Source organism: Diabrotica virgifera, chromosome 4, assembly GCF_917563875.1.
Source record: "Diabrotica virgifera virgifera chromosome 4, PGI_DIABVI_V3a".
In the NCBI taxonomy this organism is placed as follows: domain Eukaryota; kingdom Metazoa; phylum Arthropoda; class Insecta; order Coleoptera; family Chrysomelidae; genus Diabrotica; species Diabrotica virgifera.
The window spans coordinates 173139858-173161367 of NC_065446.1; the positions used below are offsets into that span (position 1 = coordinate 173139858).

General features: G+C 33.5%; 1 protein-coding gene across 1 annotated transcript in view; it reads left to right on the forward strand.

Annotated features, from left to right (window-relative positions):
• The first annotated feature begins 2092 nt into the window (after window positions 1-2092).
• The window catches only part of LOC114330372 (protein C-ets-1-like), a 683925-nt gene continuing 664507 nt past the window's right edge, over window positions 2093-21510 (forward strand). Inside the window, exon 1 of the mRNA XM_050649794.1 lies at window positions 2093-2348. The gene's annotated coding sequence lies outside the window, so the exon portion shown is untranslated. The remainder of the gene's footprint in view (window positions 2349-21510) is intronic.

The following is a 21510-nucleotide window of genomic DNA, read 5'->3' on the forward strand; positions in this document are numbered from 1 at the left end:
TCCCAAACGTGGACGTTTACAAAAGCAAACATGGACAAGATCATAAAAACGCAAAGAGCAATGGAAAGGCAAATGTTTCACATAAGAGTAATGGATAAAAAGAGAAACGAGTGGATAAGAGAGAAAAGCAAAGTTAGGGATGTTAGACAAGAAGTTGCAAAATTGAAATGGAGATTTGCCGGACACACTATAAGATAAAAAGAAGACCGATGGAACAAAATTCTCATAAATTGGAGACCGTGGGAATATAAACGAAGCAGAGGAAGGCCACAAATAAGATGGGCAGATGATGTCAAGAAGCACGTGGGCTCTAGGTGGATAACTGTAGCGACAGACAGAGAAGAATGGAAAAGGATTGGGGAGGCCTATGTCCAAAGACGGACCGAAGAAGGCTAATTAGATAGATAGATTATCTTCTCAAACTACAGTAACACTTATTGGCAAGGACTATTCTTCTTTTAATTTCTTCGCTGACGTTGTTACCTTTAGTCAACAGCGAGCCTAATTATATGAAAGTGTCCACACCTTCCAGTTCTAATCATCAATTATTATTTTTCTAAGTGTTTGGTTGCTTGACCTAGTACAACACATATATTTGGTATTTTAGGCATTTATATTTAGTCCCATTTTCTGTGCAGATGCCCTTAACGGTCGGAATGCATCTGTCCGAGACTCTATGGACCTAGCTATGATGTCAATGTCATCTGTATATTCGACAACTTGTACAGATTTGCTAAAGATAGTGCCATTTGTGATAATTTGGGACTCTCGAATTACCTTTTCTAGAGCAAAGTTAAAAAAAGACACGGAAGCTCATCACCCTGTTTAGTCAATTTTTGCAATGGATGGTTCTCGTTTCTGACCAAGCTCGCTGCTCATGTGAGTGTGAGTGTAAGTTCAGTTAGTTAAATGCAGTGGTATTAATTTGTAATTCCACCGTAGCCAGGAGAAGTTTATCTATTAACTGAGTAATATGCGGCTTCTAAATCCACGAATATGCGGTGGGTGTGGATGCTGAACTCTAGAGTTTTTGCAAGATTCTGCCTGACTAAAGATCTGGTCCTATTGATTTATTAGGCCGGAAACCGCACTGATGTTCTCCCACTATTCTTTCGACGTAGGGAAGCATTCTTTTCTATAAAGGCCGGGACACATGTATATCCGCACCGAGCCCGCACCCAGTAGAGACAGCATAGCCAGCCTTGCTGTCACTGCTCGGTGCGGGCTCGATGCGGATATGTGTATCCCGGCCTTAATACGTACAGAATGCGCATCATGAACGTGGTTACTATATTATGGTGGTACTATATATACGTTCGAGCAAAAATCCTAAGAAGAATATATGGAGGAATAAAAGAGCAAGGTTTATGGCGCATGCTTTGCAACTTTTAGTTGTATAAAAGTTTCGGGGAACTTTATTGAAACAGTATTGAAATGCATATGCCTCAAATTTGTATGTGTTACTGAAACGTACTGAGTGGTTTCCGAACGTCGTTATGACGTATGTGAATGTCATGTTAATGTTAAGTGCTTCAGGATGGTTTTCAGTTTTGCAGAAAACATTTTTATCGTGGAGTACCTACTATTTTCAGTCATAGGGCATCTTTAACATCTGTTTTATCAGGAACGTAGTCATGAGTAATGAATAATGTTTGCAAGGCTATATCATATATACTAAATATATAAATAATGATAAACATTTCAATATACATTTCAGTATTGTGATTGACTGTAGATGGAAGTTTTGGTCATTTTATTTTCTTTGTTAATTTCTAAAAAGTTAGGTGGAATTTATCTGCCAAAAACTGACTTAAAATAGAATGCTTATCTGCCTGAAAAGTCCCGTTTTATATTTAATCAAAATGTAATTATATTTTATTATAAACCCAAAACCATTTCTTAACCACGGCAATGCGATATCCAAATATTTAAACTGGACAAATTAAAATAGACCTTACAATATAACCACAATATCCTTCCGGCAGCGGTGATAAGAGCCCTTTAGCGAGTATCACTCTGACGTGCTTCGACATTTTCAACGATTAAATATTCTAATATTCATTTCCTGTGTTGACCGCGGAAATAAAAGTCAACATTTTCTTCTTCGCCACCGTCGTTTTCGAAAACGTCTAAAAATCGTCCAAACGGGCGCCATCCCCCTAAAGGCGCAAAGTAAAACTAACCGAAGTGTTTGTTGATGTTTTTGTGTGACGCGCGATGTGAGTGTTTATCTCATGAGACGGGATGTCCTGTAAATGGTCCCGAATGATAAACAATCAGACGATAACTAATTTGTGTTTTGGTATTATTGTTTTTATTATAGACGACGGAGTTACCCGGAATCCTTGGTATGTATGCGTTAAATGTCATCATCTGTTTGTCTAACTGATATGAAAAGATAAGTCAATACACAGAGAGAGAAAAAGCGTGCAGCATGATCATGACTTTCTTACGGAAATGGTTTTGTGACTTTAGGAAGAAGATATTCACTATAATAACAAATTTAGCATTCCCGATATAAATATGTATAGAAGAACAATTTAACTTGAGTAGGCATTTTCCACTACTTTTTTGATTATTCCAAATTTTAACAGTAGCGAGACAAACATAGTATGTACTATATTTATATTCTTTTTCAAGTAAATAACAATAAAAGTATGTAATAATAAGTGGATTAAATTGCGTTCTGATAACCTAGATCTAGATCTAGACACCAACTTCAGGTTGTCTTTCGTAAGTCTATCGTTTATCTTTGCAAAGACAATGACGTCGACTTTGCAAAGTAACAAGACACTTACTCAACACACACACACACACTACATGTTTATTTTTATCCTATTTTATCTATTTTATCCTACACATGACACTAAGTACCTCATGTTGTAACTGGCTGAATGACATAAAGTCCATGCCATTAAAAAAAAGACTATTGTTTTTATCAATTTGTTTTGATTGACAAGACACTAGTTAAGCTGGTAGTTGTACTACCAGATAGGTGCTATCGAAATGTAAAAATGGGGTGTTTTAAATCACAACGTAAATGTTCCTTACTTTTTTGTTTCTGCAGTTCTCTTCCATTTCTCTTAATTTATTTTCACCTGATTTGTCTCTTCTTTTCTCTTAGTTACTTTTTTGCTTTTCTCTATGTGGCATTCTTTGTCCATGTTGTTTCTTTCGTGATAATTTCCGTCCTTATCCTCTTTTTGCTACTTATTTTTGGCGCTATATCTCGAACCACTACTTCCTCTTAATATTCTTATTTCAGTTACATTATATTCCTTTCTTCCTCTTTCCCTTTCCCAAATGTATTGTTCTATTTATATAAAATATGATAGTTTAAATAACACAACGAAGAAAGAACTTGAAGAAGAAAACTAACCTTTTAGGTGAGTTTAATAGCAAGTCTTGATACCCATCTGTATATTCGAGTTTACTAATTATAATCTGAGGATTTTGAAACTGGAAGATTCTTAAAAACGCTAACTATAACATAAAATATCCTTTTTACATGGCTTCTCATATCTCATAGTCTTTCTAGAAAACAGAAAACAATCTTGTTATTAAAAATTTGAACATTTACTTAAGAAATGAGAGCCATAATCATATTTGTTCCATATTACATTCGCACATATCTTAAAACAGTTATATTACGTACGATATTTCAGTAAATATCGTTCGACTATATAACTTAATTTATTGTTATAAAAATTCTTTTGTATCAATATCGCTTTAAAAAATAACTTGTCACCATGTGCCTGTTCTCAATAATTGTTGAGTGTGTAGCATGGAAGTAGACGGTATCTGTATCTGTACGGTAAGGAGGACGAGTCAAGTGTCACAGCACTTAGGCCACAATAATTGACCTATTATGCATCTTCCTAGGGAGCTGTCGTCCTTAGCTCATTGTCCATCCTGCCATTTCGAGGAAGGTGGACAAGTCACCAAGGGACATCTCCGTTATGCAAGCAGGTGTAAGTCGGGGCTCGCCGAACGTGTAGACGATCGTACAGACGATAACTTCGGACATTCATATAGGACATGCTCCATAGTTTAGTCGACTTGGCCATACTTCCTGCGTATGTCTACTAATAGAGGTATGTCAGTGTGGAGGTGTTTGCTTAGTTGACCATTTAAAAAACCAACAAGCGTAGGTTTTTCCTGGTCATTCCCAAGTACTTTTGTGGTGCTGACTTTCCAAGGTGCCGTAGAGTTACCTTGGCAAGTCTACATTCTTCTCATCTTTTCACGGTTTTTAATTTTGAGTAACATTTGATAATTTCCGCGATTTTTGTAGTTGACCAGTCAAAAAGATCGCCAGGCCCTAAGAGTCTTAGGCCTGTCGTCTTTCTAGCTAGCTGGTCAGCAATGCGGTTGCCTTTATTTCCATTGTCTGCTTTAACCTACCTTAGGATGATGTTTATACCATCCGAAGCTGGTGCTAGTGACTCATGACTCTACATTACTAACCCCGATGTAACACGTAGTATATTCAGGGTTAGTAGCACTTATCTGCTTTTATTATTATGCTTTTACCGGCTATATCTTTTCGGGCTACCTCTTTTGCGGCTATGGAGATACCAGCCAGTTTCATCTGAACTACGCTGCCATTTTTCCTCATACCCCACTTTATACTTAGGTTCAATGATCTCGAGTGTATCCCGCATCCTGAATCCTGAGCCTTCTTCCATTTTGGAGCCATCGGTGACTGTATATATGTTTTACTCTCTTCGCGATGTGGACAACGTGAATTACCCACGTCGCGAAGTGAGCATTTTATTCGGACATTGGCCGAAGCGAAATACTCAGAACGCGTTGTGGGTAAACGAAAGTACTCAATTGCCGAAATAAACACGTTCACCGGAAATTGAGCAAAACCATAATACCCATAACCCGACGTGGGTAATCTATTTTACCCACGTCGGGTTGTGAGTATTTGTAACTTATGCAAACACCGAAAAGCCCTTAAGTTTCACTCGGCGATAATGTTTTGGTACATTCCTGATGTCGACCGGGGCCGACTAACTCCAAGAAATGTAATGGCTATTGTAATAAATAAGAACGATGATTCCTATAACCTTGGTATAAGGCATGGAGTTCTCGACAAATAGTTTTCTAGAAACCTGTTCCAGGTAGCTCCTAATAAATCGATGTACCTGGTGAACAGCTCAATGTCTGTATAGAGGCGGGCGGAGGTAAATTCCTCACCAACCAGTATAAACATATAATCCGACAGGTATTTTCCTCACCAAATTTAAGGGTTCCTATTAATCCGGTAGGTATTTTCCTCACCAACTCACTCAGGTAATAAAATAAAAATATAGATTTAATTTGGGAATGTATATTATGAAAGCATCCGAAATCCGAATACAAGACATTAATTTCCTTACATTATAATAATAGTTTATAATATAGATAATATTATGCAAGACGTATAAATTATTATTTAAAATTTACTATAATAAGACAGACACTTTACAAAATCCATTCTAGTCATTTAATTAGACTGATATCTTATTAATAAATTTTCTACATTTTTCAATTTCAGTTTAGCTTGTTTATCTTTGATATGTTTTGCAATATGCAAACTTTAAATTTTAACATACCTACCTGAAATTCTTTAATTTTTTTCAAAGAAAATATAATATATGGATGGATGCGTATTACAAAACGATAAATTAAAATGCGAATGAAAAGATTCGCAAGCATTCGTAATACGAATAACACAAGAATTTGCCTCTGTCCACAAATGTGAGGAGAATATGGCAGTTTCGTCTATATAAGTTTCAACTAAATAATCAACATATCTATCTTAAATTTCATTTTCTGGTTTGCATGAAATTAAATCAAATACAAAACAAGCTGATACGTCTTCTGGTTTTATATGTAAGGCCAACAGTATGTTAGAGCCACTTGCCTCCTACAGAATAATTTTTATATTCTGATTCAGGAGACCAAAACATTTCTATACCAAGCTTGGTGTAGGTGAAATTTACAATCATGTATTTCAGTGTTCGGACACATTTCAATGATTTCATTATGTATAGCCTTTTCAAAATCTTCAAAAATTTTACTAGCATTAAACTCAATTTTGAGAGCTTTAAAAATTTCTGATTTTAACGAATAGAAAATATTGTAAATTTCTGTTTTTTTGTTTGGCAGTAAACAGTATAATAAAGAAATATAATGCCCATTAATTAGCCCATGAATAGTGAATGATTGCAAATAATATGTGGTACAGTAAGAAAATGTGCCATCCATATAATAAAATTCAATGTGGCTAAAAGTCTTATATTTGTTTCACAACTAAATACAATTATCCTACTTTTGACACAGTTTATAAAGAGGAAATTTTCCCTCTTGGTCTTGGTTATTTTTTGAGCACACCTCTTCACAAATTCTTGAACCTCGTCAATATTGGAGGTAAGTCGACCAGGCATCATTTTTCGTCGATAATTATATATTTTTTCTTATGTAACTGACAACAATCGTAGTCATTGTTTCAGACAAATTAGCTGCAAGCGCTTGGCGTATAATTTTTGTTGGTTTTTCAATATTCTCTTTGGCTTTACGTTTACAATAGTTAGAAATAATTTTTGGATCCAACTTCTGACAATCTGGTTCATGATTATGTTGTAGGCTACTTCTAGATATTGTAAAAGTTGCACCAATAGTAAAAAATTTCGCACTACAAGTTGTTTTATCCTCCAGAACACTTCTGCACTTTTTAAAACTTTCACTTTATAAAAAATAAAATTTTCAAATACCAATACCGAGTAAGGTTTACCGCGATCACTTTCTATTAAACATGCCATTTGTGTCAAAATTTCAATTGTGACTAAAAATAATATAATATAATTAATTAATTAATTGTTATAGGTACCTACTGTAATTTAATAGTAGATAAATAATTCAATTGAATGCCTTTTAGTAAAATCTACCTAAAATAACTGAAATAACCATTTTGGTCTTGGTGAGGAAAATACCTGTGGGATTATGACATACCCTTCTAAACGCAGGTAAAAGATTATTTTGGTGAGGAAATTACACCCGCCGATAGAGGCAACCGGGTCCAAACAACGTTTCATCAGGTGTGGATGCAAGAAGAACTGTTCGGGCAAATCTTGCACATGTGTAAAGTCAAACATAAAATGCAATGCTAAATGTCCCAGTAAAGTGTATATTTTCTGAAAAGGACAACTGTAATAAACATTGATAGTGGTACATGTATGTATATAAAAGACTCATATAAAAGACGTTTGTATGAAAACGTTTAATAATTTTGTTTCTATTTTCAATAATAAGCTAGGTACATACCTACTTGTTATATTTTACTGTTTAGTTTTTTTAATTAAAATAAATGGAATTTCAAGGAAAATTTGTTTTTGTTTTGCTTATTATTGTGGAATTAGTGTAGGGTATGGTTGTGTTTGGAAGCTACAAATACCCACAACCCGACGTGGATAAAATAGATTACCCACGTCGGGTTATGGGTATTATGGTTTTACTCAACCTCCGGTGAACGTGTTTATTTCGGCAATTGAGTACTTTCGTTTACCCACAACACGTTCTGGGTATTTCGCTTCTGCCAATGTCCGCATAAAATGCTCACTCCGCGACGTGGGTAACTCACGTTGTCCACATCGCGAAGTGAGTAAAAATTTCGGACATTGTCCGAATTCGGAGTTTGAGTGTAACATACAATACGCATTTACCACGTTTGACTCCCTATGTTGTCTTGTTTCGAATTTGTAGGGTTTCTCGAAGACAAACTTAGGTTTAATTAAACCGCAGCCTGCCTGTAGCAAGGGTAGTGCATCCAGCTCACCCCGCCAAAAACGACATCTCAATTGTCCCATTCCTACATTAAGATTTGCACCCTCTGAGCGCAATCGCATCATTGTCACCAGCGCTACATCTTTGACATATATATGTGGTATTGTTTTCATGGCACCTGTTCTGTTATATTTAGGCAAGCAATCCGCTGAATATGGTAAAATGGTTTAGTTTGTTGATCGTGTTGCCTGTAGCACTTTTGGTACCCAAGAAATAGCTCCGTAGTATTGGCCTAACATTTGTTCCATTCGTTTCAAATAGGGACGCACATGCAATGAGAAGCAGTCATTACATATATTCGCACATATCTTAAAACAGTTCATTGGACAAACGTGAGATTCCAACGACAAAGCTGTCGGTTGTTAGTGGTGTGCAATTATATTTTACTAAATATCGTTCAACTAACTTTATTTGTCTATATAAAAATTCTTTTATACGAATATCTCTTTACAAAAAGAACTCGTCGCAATGTGCCTGTGATTGCTGCTTAGTTGCAGAATGTGCCCTCGAGTGCGCCTATAAATAAAATAATATTTAATAGTAGTTGTTGAGTGTATAGCATGGAAGTAGACGCTAATAAACATAAGCGTAAATAATTCGCTCTACTGTCAAGCAGGCCATGGGAAAAATTTAAACGCAGGTGCACTATTTGAATTGCAAATTATTTGACTACTACAACACACGTATGCGACGACGCGACGCGTAAAGATACTCTTCTCTCATTCGAGCTTCGTTTCTTTGATCATTTATTCGATTTTCTTGAAAATACTACGAGAGTAAAGAAGGATTTGGCTTCTATTGTTTTTAAAACTATTTCCTGATATTAAAATCTGAACAATATGATGAATTAGCACGATCAAAGAACAATCTGACCCCAAAAAAAATAAAGGAAGGATGAAAATTTGGGAATAGGTAGTTGAAATTGTCTATTATTATACAGGGTGTCCCGAAAATATTGGTCATAAATTATACCACAGATTCTGGGGTCAAAAATAGATTGATTGAATCTCACTTACCTATATACAATAGTGCACACAAAAAAAGTTACAGCCCTTTGAAGTTACAAAATGAAAATCGATTTTTTTTCATATATCGAAAAATCTTAAAGATTTTTTATTGAAAATGGACATGTGGCATACTTATGACAGCAATATCTTAAAAAAAAATTAAAGGGAAATTTGTGCATCCCATAAAAATTTTATGGGGTTTTGTTCCCTTAAACCCCCCCAAACTTTTGTGTACGTTCTAATTGAATTATTATTGTGGCACCATTAGTTACTAAACAATGTTTCTAAAACTTTTTTGCCTCTTAGTACTTTTTCGATAAATCAGTGTTTATCGAGATATTTTGAATATTTGTCGAATCTACCACATATTTGTATATGGTTAAGTACGGTCATACAGACCTGTTAATAATCTGAAAATTTATTTATAATTTACATTTTTAGGTATATTTTGAAAAAGAAGCTACATCTCGATAAAAGGTGACTTATAAAAAAAGACTAAGAGGCAAAAGTCTTAACAACACTGTGTTTAACTAATGGTACCACAATAATAGTTTAATTGGAACGTACACAAACATTTGGGGGGTTTAAAGGAACAAAACCCCCATAAAATTTTTACATAAATATATTGAAAAAGAAGCCGCATCTCGATAAAAACTGGCTTATAGAAAAAATACTAGGAGACAAAAAAGTTTTAAAAACGTTGTGTTTAACTAATGGTACCACAATAATGAATTAATTGGAACGTACACAAAAGTTTGGGGGGGTTTAAGGGAACAAAATCCCCATAAATTTTTTATGGGGTGGACAAATTTCACTAAAATTTTGTTTTAAGATGTCCCTGCCATAAGAATGATACACGTCCATTTTCAATAAAAAATCTCTAATAGTTTTCGATATATTGAAAACAATCGATTTTCATTTTGTAACTTCAAAGGGCTGTAACTTTTTTTATGAGCACATTTGTACTAAGGTAAACCATTTTTAACCCCAGAATGTGTGGTATAATTTATGACCAATCTTTTCGGGACACCCTGTATAAGAAAAAGTTTACAATTATACATCCCCTCCATTTTACGAAAATGGAGAGGAAATTTTTACATTCAAAATAATGCCGGAAATTTTACATGTCCGGAATTGGATAAAATGACTAATTCTAAGCAACTTTTGTTCTATAGAGTTTTTTCCTTAAGTCAATACTTTTCGAGTTATTTGCAAGTGAATATGTTCATTTTTAACAGGAGAAAACATGTTTTTGGACGGTTTTTCGTAGATAACTCAAAAAGTAAGTATTTTAGCAAAAAAATATTCTCAGCAAAAATATAGCTTATAAAAAACTGAAAAAAATGGTGTATGCCTGAGGTATGTAGACCCAGAAGAAGCAGAATTGTAGCTAATGAAAAGTAGGTTCTTCTTCATCAAATTCCAAATAGAATATTTCACTGTGAAATAACCCAAAAACGAAGCACTTTCTCCTACCACAACCTACTTTTCATTAGCTACAACTCTGCTTCTACTGGGTCTGCAGACCTCACGCGTACACCATTTTTTTAAATTTTTTATAACCCATATTTTTACCTAGAATATTTTTTCGCTAGATTACTTACTTTTTGAGTTATCTGCGAAAAACCGTCCAAAAACATGTTTTTTTTTTGTTAAAAATGAACATATTCTCTCGCAAATAACTCGAAAAGTATTGACTTAGTGAAAAAACTCTATAGAACAAAAGTTGCTTAGAATTAGTCATTTTATCCAATTCCGGGCCTATTTTGAACATATATTTTTTCACTACTGAGAAAATATTTTTCACCCCGTATTTCCCAATTTTTGTAAAATGGAGGGGTTGTAGAATTGTAAACTTTTTCTTATATAATAATAGACAATTTCAACTACCTATTCCCAAATTGTCATCCTTCCTTTATTTTTTTTTTGGAGGTTTTCGTAAAATTTTGTGTTCCCTGATCAGGCTAAATGAGTAGTTTTGTTCTTACGTAATTATGTGAGGTTTATGTAGGATTTATAACACTTACTTACTTAATCCAGAACTCTTCTGCCTTTCGGTGTGAGTTATTGTGGGGTTCTCCGTCGTTTTCTTCCACATTTCCTTCCATTTCCTTCTATCCATGGCCAATGCTTTTGTTTCCTCCCATTTTATTCCTCTTTTGTCGGCCGCTTCCCTCACTTCTGTCCACGTCTTTCTTGGTCTTCCTCTCTTCTTTCTTCCCATATCTTTCGCTTCGTTTATCTGTCTTACTATTTTTTCTTCTCTACTCAGTACATATCCGAGCCATCTAAGTTGTCCTTGTTCGATTGTTGTTGTAACTGGGTGTATTTTCAGATTTTCTCTCAAGGTATGATTTATAATTTTATCTTTCCTTGGTTTTCCCTCTATTGTTCTCAAAAATCTCATTTTTGTGCTTATTAGTCTATTCTTTTGTCTTCTTTGTTAATGCCCAAGATTCACAGGCATAGGTTAAAGTGGGTTTCACAATCTTTTTTACTATTTCCGTTTTTATATTCTTAGGTATTTCTTTCTTATTTAAAAAGTTATTCTTGATGTTATTGTACAGCTTACCAGTCTTTGCAATTATTTCATTTATCGCATCTTCTAATTTTCCATCCAGGCTTATATCTGTCCCCCAAATCACCCCCAAATACTTATATCTGTCTACCAAGTTGCTTGCCATCTACTTCTATTTATGTTTTTCTTTTTGTCTTCCAATTATCATTGTTTTTTATCTTTCTTTGTTTATTTCCATGTTTCTGATTTTTAGCTCTTCATACAGTATGTTTATATTTTCTTGTAATTGTTTTTCTAACTCCCCAATGATCACGAGGACCTCGATTTTTGACCATTTGCTTCGTTATCGAACGAATTCGCTGCGTATCTGATTAGTATACGAAGCGAATACATTTGATAACGAAGAGAAGGGTCAAAAATCGAGGTCCAGGTCGTCTGCTATTCTGTTATTTGTATCATTCTCAACTTCCATTATCCTACAATATATTTTCTTCATTTGTGTCTGTATTTTTTATTGCGTCATCTAGTATTAGGTTAAAGAGTAGTGCGCTCAGGACACAACCCTGTTTTAATCCAATGTAACTGTCGAATATTTTTTGATTTTTCAGTCCTTATCCTTGCATAGCTTTTCGTTTTTTCGTATAAACTCTGGATGCATCCTGTTAGATCTTGTTGAATTTTGCTCTTCTCTAGTATTTTCCAAATATCTTCTCTTTTAATTCTGTTGAAAGCTTTTTCCATATCTATGAAACATGCGTGTATTTCTTTTTCTGTTTTAAGAGCCTTTTCTACTATTTGTCTCAATAGTAGAGTAGTGTAGTAGTCTCAAATAGATTGGTAATTAGATTTTTTATAGTGGCTTTGGATTAGCCAATTAGCCACACTATTCGTGGTAAGTTAGTTTATTTTTTATTGTATACATATAATAAATTTACCGACATATTACATTATAAGAATTATTAATTACGTTAAAAAAAATCTTTCTCTTATATCTAAAGATTTTTATTCTTTTTTGTTTATTCTTTTTTTTTAGTTTTTTTCTATGTTTACGGGATTCTTGATAATTAAATTAAAATGTTATAAATACTAGTGATAATTAAATTAAAAAACCAAGGTCTACGTGACGTATAGCGCTGTTGATGTACAATGTACATATATATTAAAAATTAAAACTTTTGTATTTGTAATTTTCACCAGAAAATCTAACCTGTTCGCGGCTGATATAACAGTGGAAGCAACGCTTCTGCTAAATATAAATTTCTCATAAGTTTTTTCGATCCTTTATTGTGTTCTCATGAATATTCGGACAGGAAACATCAACCTAATAACATAAAACATCACTTCACGAGTTTCGAGGAACATCTTTTTTACGATAATTAATAAATGTCTGTCACAAATAAAAAAATATAGTGATATTCGTTTAAAAAAAGTGACCCGACTTGTTATTATTTCAACTAAATTCTCACGTATAACGAGCTATTGTTTTGGAATACGAAGGAGTCTCTAAGGCCATTGAAAAAATAAAAAGAAATGTAAATTCGAATAAGTTTTAAAATGTTGTATGAAAAATAAATACATTTACATAAAAATACACATAGTTTCAAAAGTTATGCATCACCTATAATATTATGCTAACTTTCACAGTTGATTTTTTCGTAAACATGTTTTTCTTCGAGCGTGCAAAATAACTACTTTCGCGCACGTGTTTTAGTTTAGAAAGTTTCACTTTTCCGCACGCGTTTTACTTTTCCGCACGCGTTTTAGTTTTCCGTACGCGTGTAGATATTTTAATATGGCCTTAAAATAATTATAATACATGCAATAAACTAAAATTTAGATATTATTTACTATTTTATTTCAAATGTATCTTATTGTGTTCCTGTTTTAATGAAATTAACGCGACAATTCGATGAAATAAAATTATTTTGACATAATATTCGAAAGTCAAATCGGTAGACAACAGTCGTTTTGAATCATCGTCATGGAAACCAAGAACGTCGTAATGCTAACTCATTATATTGAAAGTTGGGTTTTGACAACCTTGTCAAAGAATTAATTTGTTTATGTATTTTTATATTAATTAAATTAATTGATTAAGATTTGGTCATTTTTTAAAGACTCTTAGAAAAAATATTGTTCCTAACTCTTGCAGAAAGTCTCTTTTCCGCACTCGACCAGCACTCGACTGCTTGCCGAACTCCCGCTTCGCGTCGTTCAGCAAACTGCAGTCGCGTGCGGAAAAGTATGACTTTCTGCACTTGTTGGGAAAATAACTATAACGGAACCCGATAATTTTTTTATTATTTTAGATTTTTCTTTTGTATTTACACAGTTAGGCAAAGCTTTACTCAAATTTCTTTTTTGTACTTATACCGGGTGGAAGAAATGAAATTAAAAAATAACAGTTTGTTAACAAATGTTTAAAACAGAAAAGCACATAACGTAAACAGTTCTGATCGACACCTATACCTAATAAGAGTTATTTGTCGACCTCGTGAGCGCTAAGCACAACGCAATATAAGAGAGACGTGATTGTTTAATGGAGGCTCTATGATGTTTCGGGGTGGAATTTTCTTAAGAGTAAGTAGGGAGTTGATGCCTACGTGAAGGCTCTTTAAATAGCGAGAGGTACATTACACAGATTTTCTTTCTTTGAACACTTTGTTCCTTTCGCACTACATGCAGGAAATAATTTCATCTTAGTGTATGATAAGACGTGGCCTCCTCACCCTCACATATCGCATGTCGTCAGTTAAAACACATCATATTAAAGATATTAAAAAAATTAAAAAAATAAAATGTTCACAAAATATGAGACTACATTATAATTTCGATGTATACCCACCTTTGCAACTTTTTCTCCCTACAGGGTGTCAGAATCTTTTGTTTCAGTTAAAACACATATTAACGAATAAAACCGTCTATTTATCTTTGTTTCTAAAGATATTAGGGACATTCAAAAACCAAATGTTCACAAAACACAAGACTACAATACGATTTCGTTGTATACTCACACTTGTACAGTCCGTCCAATATACTTACCGTTGCACGTCATCCGCGTCATAGCCCGTGGCGTCACATGATACCAACACAAAATATTTAGGCGGTAGGTCTGTTCCTTTTTAGAATCATTTAGCCGAGTACACGGGATTTACAGCCACTAGACATATTTTATTATATACGCATAGAAATAATATTGGAAGATTTCTATTAATGTACATTTAAAGAAACATACCCTAACTTCTTTCATTTAATTTGCATAAGTGGAATATAAAGCGTTTTTATAAAGCACACTTGTTCGGATTACACTCTAACTGCGATCGAACAAAGGTGACATTTTGGCATAAATTGGTAACATTTATTTGACAGTTGCTGTGACGACACATCATATTTGTTTTTATTCTTTACTATAAGTTATTTGTTTTATTATATTTACTGTTTTTATTATTTATTTTAACGTAAGGTTATAACTCAATTCTTGTTTTCTATTTCTAAAGTTTTTATTTATTTACATTAAATATTAATCTTTTTTTGTTGTATAATCCACTTCCGCAAAAATTATGTGATATGTTTGATTTAAAATGTCAACTTAGATCTCTGACGTAGATAATGACGTGCAACGGTAAGTATCTTGGACCCACTGTACCTTGTCCGCTGTGTCTAGGTACACGCTAACGTGTAAACAAATTAAAAAGTTAGGTACACGCGAAACGTCATCAAGTCAGTGACGTCACTATTTAGCGTGCACTGGTTTTTTGCATACACGCTAACTTGAGAATATCGCGAAGTGTCAGAGTCAGAGTGAGTTTAGAATTTGTCTAATCGCGTTGTGTTTACATTTTAATATTGATTAGTAAAGATATTTCTTATTTTTTATTTGTTTAGTGTTTGTTTTTAAATTAATTATGAAGTGTGGAAAATTATTTAGTTCTTTTAATGAGTTTAACATTTTAAAACAGTATGAAAAAGATAAGAGACAAAAATTCGTAGGGTAGCAGAAGAATTAGGATAAAATATACAGGGCGATTAATTAGTGTGATACAGCTCAGTAGATCCGCTATAGTAATAGATAGCAATAAAAGTTAGTAACAAAAATTGTAGCAAACTTTGAGTTTCATATTACAAAATTAGTTAGAATGTTACAGGGCGTCCGATAACATAGTGGCAGACCAAACTTATGCTTTTTTAAATGGAACACCCTATATTTTATTTTATGTTCGAAATCTTCTTAACGTCCCCCTCACAAAAATATAAAGGTTTATTATGTTATACATGGTATTTACAAAGTTATAACCAATTTTCTATGAAAATCGTAACAAGTTTAACTTCCCTGTATAAATAGAAATAAACACAACAGCATTGGTTTATAAACTGGTGTAATTAACTTACGTATAAAAATTATTTTAACAGTATTTTGTACATGTCATGTCAACTAAATATTTATTTTGTTAACTATCTATTTTGTTAATTCAATTCAGTTTGAAACATCTGAATAGTTCTGCTTCCCTTCCCTTAATAACAAATATTTTTCTATCAAACAAACATTAAACATATCAAAATAGCATGTACCAAAATATACGGTCACTGCGCACGCTAAATAATGACGTCACTGGCTTGATGAAGTTTAAATTCGCGTGTACCTAACTTTTTTATTTGCGTACACGTTAGCGTGTACCTAGACACAGCGTACCTCGCTCTGTCTCAAACTTAACATCAGAAAAACATTTCTTTTCTTCCACCCGGTATAAGTACAAAAAAAAGTTTGCGTAAACCTTTGCCCAACTGTGTAAATACCAAAGAAAAATCTAAAATAGTAAAAAAAATTAGCGAAAAAATCAACTATAAAAATGAGCATAATTTTATATGATGCATAACTTTTGAAACTATGTGTATATTTATATCAACGAGATGGTAATATTGTTTTTACTATTAAATATAGTACAAGTATGTGAAAATATTTATTTACACCTCAAGTGCACAAAAGGAAGTGTTTATTGCACGCGACGTGTAATTGTCAAGTGTAATTATTACTTTTTGCACGAGTGGCAAAGAATATTTTTTCTACATTCATGCTAAAACCGGAGAAGTTTTAGTTATAGTCCAGGCTGGGTGTGCAGAATTTAATTTTGCATAATATTTGAAATTAAAATTGAAAATTTAATGTTTGTTGTTATAATTGCGAATATAATAAAAATAGCAATAATTGGGAAAAAATACAAAAAATGGTGGTCGCTGTCATTTACTCGTAATGCTGCTGCTGCGCTAAGTTGATCTGCCTGCGTGCAAACATGGTCTTTAAGCGTTCGCTCGATTTATAATCGGTCCATTTGTTGATTTTCACGAATAAACATGTCTTAGGCTGTGTCATAATTTTCTTAATGGATCACCGTGTATATTGTGACGTTATTAGAACGAACTTGTTCTTTAATACACGAGCGGGACACCCTCAAAAAAGCGCTTAGTTTTCGAGATACTGACCACGGAGGGGTGAATGGATAATTTTATTCATACCTTATATTTTCGACGGTGCTGAAAACGAAAATGAAGTTTATTTTGAATTGTATGTGGGGGAACATTGTCAAAATCGCAATTTTAACCAAAAAATAAAAAAAAAATGAAATCACGTTTTTTGCGTTTACCTCGCGACAACTCTGTTCCATTTTAATATTTTTTTCTGAGATTTTTACAGTATATAGCTCTAACATTTCTTAAGACAACGGTACCTGTTTCAAGCTTTTATTCTTATCCTGATAAAGGTTATGAATTTTTCAAAGGAAAAGGTGCGGATTTGTGCATTGCAAAGTTTAATCGCAAAAGTTGTGTGACGAAGTTTAAATTTTAGCTTCCTAATCACGTTTATGTTAAAGTAAAGAGTACAAAGAAGTTTTCTGGTAAGTTTTAGATCAAAGTGTTATAGAAAAAAAAATAGTGCAATTTTTAATGTCGACATTAGAAATCCCCAATATAACGGTTATTTTTCGAGATACTGACCATGGGTGGTGAATAGCTAATTTTGGTCTTAGATTATGTTTTTGACCGTGACAAAAACGAAAATGAAATTTATTTTAAATTTTAGGTGGGAGAATATTGTCAAAATTGCAATTGTACCGTAAAAATAAAAAAAAATGAAATCACGTTTTTTTGGGTGTAGCTCGCTACAACTCTGGTCCGTTTTAATATTTTTTTCTAAACTTTGTACACTATATTATATCGCTCACATTTTTGAAGACAATGGTTTCTGATTTTAGCTATAGATTTTGTATAGAGGGTTGTTCATGCTAAACCGCATAGTTTTAGAAATATTGACGAAAAAACGTAAAAAACTACGAATTTACAGATTTCTCCCCCTCTCCCTCCCAAACCCGACACTCAAAATGGTGTGACTTTTTTCTGAACATTATATGGACCATATAGAATAATTTGGTGGTAGAGGACAACTTTCACTTTGGATTTCTGGGTTTAGGTCTAACTATACCATACTACATATTAGTAGGGTATACAGTACCTACACTTTCTGCCAAAGTATGACAAGGATATGTCAAATAGAATACTGGGTACAAATAGTTTTTAAATTTTTAAATAAAACACCCTGTAACTCAGTAAGGAGCCACATTTTATTTAAATGATTTGGGTTAAATCTTAATATTTTGAGGTCCAGAATCTACAACTCAGAGATTGGACATTCTTAATGAATCATCCTTTATAAGTAGGTAGGTAGGTACATACTATTATAATAATAATATAAAGCCAAATTATTGCCTATTTTCTCAAGGGATATGGGTCTTGATAGATTTTCTTCTCAATAAAGTGTATTTCGAAACTACCTAGAGCAAATGTTTTAATGAAACACAATCGAATAAAAATACTTACCATCGAATGCCTTTTTTTAACACAATCCGTGACCTAATCGAACCTTCAACTTCGACTCATTTCCTCTGAATCAAAGCGTTCACGCGTCGAGACATTCAAGGGGCGATTAGGAAGAATGACGAAACGGTACCCGAAGGGTTTCCCTCGGCGCCGATGGCATATTAACAAGATGGTCCCATTGTCAAGATTAATTTCGGAAATTAATTAACGTTGAAAGTCAAAGAGTCGCTATTAGTGGCTGATAATGTGACCAAAGGAATCACTCGAGCGAGGCCTATGCAAACAGAGACCAAGTGCAATTTCTTTTTTACGCGCTTAGACCTTTGAGGAAAGGATTGGGGGTGAACTTCCTAATTGTCACGTTTCCTTGTACGGTATTTGTTTTTGAGTTGTGGCAAGTGAGCATTTAATCGGTAAATGCACATATAACAGTATGTGAAGTGAATGTCACAAAAGATTTTAAGAAAGAGAATGGCATTATTATTCATTGCTGTTGTATGCTAATAGTATTCGTTAATATTTAACACATTTTTCATCATAATGATTAGATTACAATTACAGTTCGTACAATATAGATACCGTTGAACGTCATCCGCGTCATAGCATGTGACGTTACTTGATACCAACACGAAATATTTAAGTCGTAGGTGTGTTCCTTTTTAAAATCATTTAGCTGAGTACACTGGAATTACAGCCAATAGGCATATTTTATTATATACTCGTAGAAATAATATTGCAAGATTTCTATTAAGGGCTTAGGCGCAAAATGTCGTATGTCAAAATGTTCAATGTGTTTTAAACGTATTCATTTTTTTCGAATCCTGAGAAAACTAATAAATATTTTTGAAAAATTTGAGCGCAGAATGAAAGGTTACGGAGGGCCGAAATATCCTTAGAGTAACCAAAAAGTTTCTTTTGAATGAGATATTTGAAATTAAAAGTCACACTAAATGTTCTCTTTTTTTCACCCCTCTAACGTATTAAAATAAGCACTATAGAAGTTTTCAGGGACTTTCGGCCCTCGATAATATCGTAATCTTTCATTCTGCGTATAAAATTTTCAAAAATACGTATTAGTTTTCTCGGGATTAAAAAAAAATGAATACATTTAAAACAGATTGAAAATTTTGACAGGCGATATGTTGTGCCTATACTGTTACTGTTAATTTAAAGAAACATATATCCTGTTTTATTTAATTTGTATAAGTGGCATAAATTGGTAACATTATTTATTTAACAGTTGCGGTCTCGACACTTCATATTCTTTACTAAAGTATTTGTTTTATTATATTTATTGTTTTTATGGAGATGACTCAAGAAATACTGGAAATCATGTAACAGAGAAGCAAATAGGTCTGGATCCCGCGTATGAAAAAAAAGTTGATTAATAGCAAGCTGAAAATTTGTTAATAGCTTAAGGGTGTCTAGTCGCATAAACTTTGATATATGCCAACACTGGAACAGGGGCAGTTTTAACTGTGGAACAGGTTAAAAATTTGGAACGGTCACATCACGAAAACGGCACATTTATTTTGTCCGACAGAACAGACTTAAACTCTCCGAACAGAGATTAAACTCTCATGCAAAAATCAGACTGCTATTTATCACCTGTCATAATTCCTGTCATTTGAAATAGTCTACATGTTCCACTCATTAGAACGCCCATTTGGTGATAAATAGCATTCTGATTTTTGCATGAGAGTTTAATCTCTGTTCGGAGAGTTTAAGTCTGTTCTGTCGGACAAAATACATGTGCCGTTTTCGTGGTGTGTCCGTTCCAAATTTTTAACCTGTTCCACAGTTAAAACTTCCCCTGTTTCAGTGTTCGCATATATCAAAGTTTATCCGACTAGACACCCTTAAGCTATTAACAAATTTTCAGCTTGCTATTAATCAACTTTTTTTTCATACGCGGGATCCAGACCTAAAATATAGAAACAAAAACCCAGATAAATACACATAAACCACTAATTAATAAGGAAAAAAATAAAGGAAGAATAGAGCAATTAAGAGCAGTTTTTTTTTAGAGATGAGGAAATTTCTGAGTAACCAAAGACTCAATCTGCAAATTCTATATCGGACGGTAAAATATTATATTCACTCTATTCTTCTTTATGGTGTCGAAGCTTAAACTGTTCGTTAATGTTGACTTAATGACAGTGGCGGCTCGTGGTAATTTAAGGAGGGTGTTCAATTAAAGAATGTAATTATACAAACGGTGAATAAGCGCTGCAGGCGAAAAAATTTTGGGGCCTCGCCAAAAGATGTTCTGTAAAATGAAACCTATCTTTGACCCGATTAGTCAGGATGTCACAAACTTTTTTTGTTTTGTGCAGAATATGATAATACCTACTGAATGATGGCGCTTCTTCGGTGAAGTTGGAGGCAGAAGTTACGAATATTGAAATAGTTTTGTCAAAACTGTTTAAAAATCGGTTTATTTTAACGGCATCCAAAGACCGAGATTGAAATTATAGTTTTATTCTTTAAAAATACTAAACATGGGAAACAAAATAAAGAATGTAGTTTATCACACCCACATTTAAAACGATGTTTAAATTTTTTGTTTCTTATTGCACATTCTTGTACCAAGTTTATCTCCGGCCAAGTTAGTCCATTCTTTTTATAAGAAGTCGATTTTCAAAACTATTTGCATTTTCTTTTATAAACTTCACTGAATAAGGCTCCATCTTAAAAAAAAACTACCTACCAATATTGTATTTAATAAAATCCCACAACAGAAAATGCCAAACTGTGAATCGAAACGCTCCGCCCCGGTCTCTGTGTGCAGTGCACAAATCGTCAATGTTTTAAGATAGGAGAATCACTGGTTCACGGATTTAAGAGCTCTCGTTCTTCTATAGGGTTACTGTATAGTGGCTGGGTTCAATTTGAATTCTGCACTTACCACGTGCATCTAGCGTAGCGGTGTTGTGCAAATAAATTATGAGATTAATAAATACAGTTATATTTTAATGATACTATAATATTTATGAGATTGAAGAAAAAATATTTTAATGATATTTATGAGATTTTTAAAATTTTGTGTTTTAATGAAATTTGATTGGGTGTTCACTGCACAAGTGAACCAATGGAGAAACCGCCCCTGCTTAATGAGAAAGCTGGAAGCTTTTGAGATGTGGCTTTTTTATGAGAATTTTGAAAATACCATGGACCGATCATTATACGAATGAAATTGTGTTGTACAAAATAGGAAGAGCCAAAAAGACAGCAAATTGGGGGCACATGCTTAGAAATGATAAGTACGAGTTGTTGCAGCTG